Source organism: Bacillus rossius, chromosome 3 (genome assembly GCF_032445375.1).
Source record: "Bacillus rossius redtenbacheri isolate Brsri chromosome 3, Brsri_v3, whole genome shotgun sequence".
NCBI classification, from domain to species: Eukaryota; Metazoa; Arthropoda; class Insecta; order Phasmatodea; family Bacillidae; genus Bacillus; species Bacillus rossius.
In genome coordinates, this window is record NC_086332.1 from 104,322,301 (window position 1) to 104,329,776 (window position 7,476).

The following is a 7,476-nucleotide window of genomic DNA, read 5'->3' on the forward strand; positions in this document are numbered from 1 at the left end:
ACTAATTTCACGTCTTGATAGCTTACATCTTCATTATAAAAAATGCCCCGAGAAAGTTAAGTGTGAGTATAATGAACATGGTTCTTGTTTTGACTCATGTGTTGTACCGACTGATGAGTCTATATAAGTGAGACCCTGGTGATATGGACTTCAGTCCGTCTCTGGCTGCGGTAATGAACGGATCGGATAGTTAGACTTGTATAACATAATAGACCGTTATCTAGCTATTCTTGAGAACTCGATGGCATCATTACCACTATATATACCAACCTGGATCGAAGGTCTACCATCATCAGTGCAGAGCACGATGACAACGACGTCTACAGCTACACCTGCTCTCTCAGCACAGTAGGAGATTTCGACGCGTGCAACATCTTCCGCAGAGCAGACCTCAAAGGCTTCAGAAGTTAACATGTCAGCAGTGTTACAATGGTTGTCAACAGTTCCAGTGGCATTGATGAAGGAGCATCCAGCGGTGTTCCATCACCCGACTGCATGTACTGTGAGAAGATCAAAAACTTGAAATTACGGGATTATGTAATACACAATTGTAGTACCATAAAACAAGAAGACTGTTTGAATCGAGAAATCCACAAAACTTTAGTAATTTGTCTGTGTATTTTTTTTGTACTTGTAGTAGTGTAGTATGTATGTATTAAAAGTTTTTTTAAAAGAACTTGCGGTGTTTTTATTTTCTCAAACCTGTCACTTTTGTGGTACTTTTTTAAAATATTAAAGTTGTTTTTTTTATCGGCCAGGGATCGAACCAAGAACCTTTGTCGATCTATTTAATCAGTATATTTATTGTCAATTTATTTAATGAATTTTGAACTTTTTCCCGCATCTCTAGCATAAAATTTACGAATTTCCAATATGGTGGTCTTGATGTCTGATAGGATGATGGTCATAGAGGATATAGAGACTCTTTACGAATGTTGAACATGGTATATTGAAATTATTATTTTTTACATAAAATTAAACATTATTGCATCGATCGGGTATCGAACCAAGGACAGGAGCGGATCGAATCAATATGTAAATTAATGAGCTATTTATTTAATGAATTTTGGAACTTTTCCCGAATTTCTAGCTAAATAATTATGGATTTTCAAGATGGCGTCCAAATTTCAAGATGGCGGGTGTCACAGTAATAAATGATTACTGCACTCTAGCGGATAAGAACTAAACTAACATGGCGTCAGCGCACTCTAGTCGACGATGCAATGATGATGGCTTCCAGCATCGCAGACAAGATGGCGGTCATGACGTCATACTAGATGATGTTATATATGCTTTGAAAAAAAGTGGTGGGAGTCAGTCTGCCAGCACCCACCACGGGGGGAAGGATCGGTCGTCATTTTTAATTTTTTTTTTGCACTCGTCGGGTTCGAACCGAGGACTCCGAGCTCCGTGTCGTAAATGTTTGTTTTTTAAATATTTTTTATTAAATTTTTATTAATTGAATTTTTTTATAAATTTAAAATAAATTCATTAAAATCGAATAATAAATAAAGATTTTAAAGATGGCGACCGTAACGGAAATTGCAACGGTGACGTCATCATCCAATATGGCTGTCATGGCATACTAGTTTTGAAGGTCATGACCTCGGCGGCTTAGAGCGGCTAGCTCTTAGGAGTTTTAAGCCGCTTTTAGGAATTTGGGTTCTTTCTAGGGCAAAACGACTTTTGAGGATTTTTCGAAATTCTAATTTTTGGATTGTGGAATTTTTTGAGAATTTTTGGCGGAATTTTTTTCACTGAAATGTAAATTTTGACGAATTTTGAGGAATTTTGGGTAATTTTTGCCCAATTTTGGCGAATTTTGAGGGTCAAAGGTCAAGGTCAAACTTGTCCCGTTACGCTACGTCCCGTTACACTCCTCCAAGATGGCCGCCGTGACGTTACAATCCAATATGGCGGACACCGGCTCAGGCTCCACGCGCCAGCGCCAGTCCCCGGACATACATTCGTATACTACTCACGTATTTAGTGTAATACGATATATATTATTCTGTTTATTAAAACATTACTATCGATAACTCTATTTTAGATTTATCTGTCTATGTTATATTTCAAATTGATTCTTTTTCTTCGGCTTATGACAGCAGCAAATTTTGTTTTATCGCATATGTAATGTTTTTATGTTTTGCATATTATAATTAATGAGTTAGTATTGTTGGCGGGTGAGGCTTTTTCACAAATGGACGCGTTCTTGGCAGCTAGCAGGTAGGACGCGTGTATAACGCAGGCTGGATAGGGAAGTACGACTGCGGGCGAGCTCCATGATAGAAGCAACGGGAGTAGTAGCACTCGGCTATTTGTATAGGTTGGGATAGCTGTGCGAATGGTAGAACAGACCACGGGACTATGGTGAGGAAAAAGGTCCCAAGCTCGACATCCCGACGATGAGACCGTTTACGAACTGTCGATGGATCATCAGGAAAGTTAACAACTTCTTCAGTAACTTGAGTCCCTCTTTCAAAATTCAGTTTAATACCTGGAGATGACTATATTCGGTGTTCTACCAAGCGAAGCATACTCTTAATTCATTACTAGTTGATGTTTAATATTTTGACGCAAAATAAAATTGTGAATCAGCTTACTTTGCTCATGCCAGGTTTTACAAGTTTTGTCAAAGTTAATTAAATGAATAAAAATTGTGTCCCTTTGTTGCTGGCTACCCGCAAGTAATTATCATGGTGAATAATAATAATTTTAAGTCGACATGTAATATTATGATTTTTATGGGATTGTGTTTTGGTAATGGTGTGTGTAACTGTCTTGTGTATTTTATTACATTCACTTCACGTAACGAATTGTATGAACGTAATGTTATTGTTTGTTTGTTTTAATATTTCGTTTTATTGAACAAAGATACATTGTTTGCCACTTCGAACGACTACAGAAATGACAATACAATTAGTTTACAGTGTTCCAAACATTTTAGTTTCCTCTACTGTACATGGGGCGAATATTTTTTATGTTATGTTTACTGAAACCATTTTACGCGCTAAGTGAGATGTTGCGATTGAGTAGAAGGGAAAATATGTCTTCAAACCCTGCGTAATGTTATGAATTCCATTCATTCGTTTACTCTGTGATCCGGAGGGTCTAATGTTAAGACTGAATACATGTGCACTTCCTCTATGTAGAGTGGCTTAATTGAGATGAAAGCAAAGCTCACGTTGATGAAATACTTATTAATTAAAAAATTAAAATGTTGTTTTATGCTTCAATTTCTGTTAGTGTCGTACACAGATTAAAAATGTAATTCAGAGTTCCTCAGTTTTATGTATAATGAAATTTGCTCATGTGTAGAGTAGTTATTAAAAGCATAAAAAACATATATGACGAATTGTTGTGTATTATTTCCATTAGGCGTGACCATGAAAATAGATAAGATTTTATCATTATGTGAAATCTACATTTTAAATATTGGCATTTAAATATTTATGAAAGCGTGTGATCTTAAAGCACTATTTATCTATTTAGGAAGTAGGTAGTTTCTTTGATTTTAGAAGGGTTTTTTAAACAAACAACTAAATTAATTCAAAAATTTGAACTACTGCAAGCATAAAATACTTTATTCCATTTTTATTTTAAAATTAGCCATTGTATTCTACCTTGCTTACACTCTTATTATCGAAAAATATTTTTTTTGACAGAGATGAATACCGTAAATTAATACACAAAACATACATGTTTTCGTGTGATACAATAATAGCTAGTGACAGTGACGAAACCAAAATTATTTTGATAGTTTGTATAGAAAATCCCCAACAGTAGTGGTGGTATATTTAGGGATTTCTTTGTAGATGGGTACTATTCCACAATAAAAAGGAGTTATCGTCAATTATCAAAGCAGCCATATTTCGTATCTTCTTTGACAGCCTAAATACAGCACCAAATGACGTACTTGGCTAAAAATTAATTCCAGCTGCATGCGTAGATTCCGAGAGGAGGGGAGAATCTCAGGGTGGCCCAAACCTCCCTGAAATAAAAAGGTCTGTCTGAGGGGGCCCGCTTGCATTTGCAAAATCTTCACGTTATCCCGTGGGCCTCATGGGAATTCTACAAATTTTCGCCCGTGATTCCAGCTATACATTTCACTGACACCTTGAGCACAACAGTCAGTGCACACTGAGTTCTTCCATACCACCCGCACTTGTTTTCGATAAAATCTGAACTCAGGTGGATTCAGCGTGACTGACTAAGCCTGCAGTCTGAATCCACCTGTAGGCCGCTGTTGCAACAGCTAAGAAATTTACACTGCTCGTAGTGAACAGTCTGTATGTAACTCGAAACGGGATTCCAGTTCATTCGTGTATACTTATTCATCATATTATGCAACGTTAAAGTCATTAAAAAAATATGCAAAAATAAAATAAAATGCTAAACATGTAATAAGAGCCAGAAAATAATAATATGCAGTAATATTTAGTGTAACTAAATACGACGTGAACCCTAGAATACAAAGTTGACGATGTGTCGTTGGTGGGAACACTTGTTTGTTCCTGACATTTTTTTTCTTTACAGAATTTAAAAGTAAGTTTGACATGCACTTTTTATTCAGGAAGTAAGTTAAAAATTTATTTGTCTTTATTGCGATTTAAAAAGTTGATTTGTGTCTAAGAGTAAAAATAATTAATATTATTTTCATCATTTTATTCCCAGTTTTATTACTCAATTATTAGTAGGACGTGATTTCTCGTCGCGGTGCGGAATACTTTTATGAATGAAAGCATAACTGTTCGTGCAAAACCATTCATCACACAAATGTCAGTTCGAAAGTATAATGTTGGAAAATTTTTTAATGATATAATTTTTGCATTTCCCCCCCCCCCCCCCCCCCCTGAAAACACAAGCTAACACATCGATTGTTGGTGACAGTATTTTTTGTAATGTATGTAAATCTCTTAATTATGTAGAACGTTAATTAAAAAATAAAAATACATGTTTTAAACAGAATTGACGATTGTTTGCATTTCATGGATATGGACTGGATCGCAACACTAATTTAATGTTTCAAGTTAATAAACACTGTCAGGAAGCAAGCAAGGCAATGCGAGAACATTGTCCTTTTGATTGAATGTAGCGAAAGGGAAAAACAGCCACCTTCCTTGCCACGATCTTGTTCGCAGATAACGCAGGTATAAGTAGTAAATGGACTCCACACAATGACAACCCTCCCATTTTTCCGCCCCCCTCGCTGAAACGCCCTCTCCCCCCTCCACCCCGGCGCAGGCGACAGGCTCAGGTATATCGCCCCGCCCAACCACTGGCAGTAGCACGTGGCCAGTGGCCCACCGCGCTAAAAAATTTTTACTAGGGAGGCCCCTTAAGTAGGAGTGGCAGGCTATTACTGGACCAATGTAAACATTGAAATATAAACATTGCGCCAGTACCAGTCTGGGGGCCGCCATCTTGTTTCATGGGGGCCGCCATTGTTGTTGACATTGGTTACCAGGGCGCGCCACCGTCGCCGTCACTGGGGGCCGCCATCTTGTTTACGTATGCTGGAGGCCGCCATATTAGTTCAGCCTTTAGTTACCGGAGCGTGCCACCGTCGCTCCGAAGGCAGGAATTGTATACAAAAAATCCTGGGCGGCGTGGGGATTGTATGTGGTGTTGTAATAATAAAATTAGTTTAAATAACAACTGTAGTCCAGATGTAAGAAATTTTTAATTCTTGAACTTCATGTTTGCTGTAATTAACTGGTCTAATGGGAGCCTAAAATTTGAATTGAATTGTTAATGTTGTTCATTTTCTGTGAGGAATACATGCTGTGCATTGAAGTAGCAGACACATTTAATTTTGCAGACTTTCCAGGGAATTATTTGATTACAGCCATCGTATATTCTGTGTTCGTTATGGCTGGTGTTTCATGTATCCAAGTTTATCCCTGGATTCTGAAAGCTTAATCCTAATGGCATGATCTTGTTGGAATGATCCTGTGATACATGATTCTTGCTGTTTTAATTCAGTACGTCAAAATATCCTGATGGCGTGATCCTGTTGACTTAATCCTGTGGTACATGATGCTTGCTATTTTAGTTCAGTATGTCGGATGATCCTGGACATAAAATAAATTGTGAAATAAGAAAGAATTATAATTATAGGTTAAAAAACATCTTTATTCAACTTATGATCATAATTCATTATATTGTCGCAGTTCGAAATTTTGCAGGGTTTTGAAATTAAATCTGGGGACTTTACTGATGGGACTCTGGGCTGGCTGCTCTGTTCACTCGTCAGCGCAAGTGGCGTGACCAAGTAATTGGGGCACCAGGCCGGCGCGGCGCGCTGCTGGCTGGCAGATTGCACATTTGTTTTGTTTTTTTTGTTTGTTCGGATGGCACTGGCGCAGCCACGGGCCGCAGTTACTGGGGCGCGCTGTCGTAACAGGCTGGGGTTTTCTCGGGGTATCTCCTATTTACCCTAAGGATTGTGCCGTACCTCGAAAAACCCCACAAAGCGATTTGTGTTGAGGAAGGTAGTGAGCCTCTTTTGTGGTCGGACAATACCCCCCCTCAATGTGGGCCGAAGGGTGGCAACGCTCTGAGGCAATAACCCGGCAGGTCCTTGGCATTTCTTCCTGGACCGAGGAAGCATTCCTAGCTTCGCCGCCATAAGCACCTCAGACGGCTAAGAGGGCATAGGCCGCGTGGGATACTAATCCCCCCGCCGGGAGGCGGAGGCCTAAATAAATAAAGGAGATAATTGGCACGACTGAAGGGAATCAAGAAGCTAAGATGGCGACTAGTAAGGGAATGTGGTATGAGGACCTCATAGAGGCACCCACCAACCCAATCGAAGGAGACTGGAGCGAGCGACAGGCGGCGCTCGGACGTATTCTAAACGAAAGGAGTTTGGAATTGAGCAAGATGCTCTACTAGATTGACAAATTACTTGACCCCAAGACAAACTGGGGAAGCCTGCCAGCTCCCAACCTGGCAGAAAAGAGATGGATAATGGCCATTTATCCTGTGGTTTTCGGACAGGACATGGCAATAACTAAGATGGTTATAACAGATCTCATGGCTAAAAAGGAAAAAACCCAAACAGAGAAAAATGATGGTAATGATGATGTCTCGGAAATGGTAATCTTAAGCAAGGCGGAAATCCTGCTAAGGGAAATAACCACATATACCACCGAGGACATTTCCAAAGTGAATAAATCAGCGGCAAACTTCATCCTGCTGAGAATTGTACAATTGAAGGGCCTGCTTGACAGGTGCCTTCTGGAAAATGCTGGTCTCAGAGGCCAACTCGAGACTAAAGAAAAGAAGACACCAGCTGTGACTCAATTGCAGCCCTCCTTTGCGGCTGTACTGAAAAAAGGAGCGGATGTAACCTCACAAGAACAATGGAAAACAGTTCGGCCTCGGAAACAACTGATAATTGCGTACCCTGTGGATGAGGCGCAGAACAGTGAGGAAACGAAATCCAAGCTGATGAAAAATGTAGATCCCATC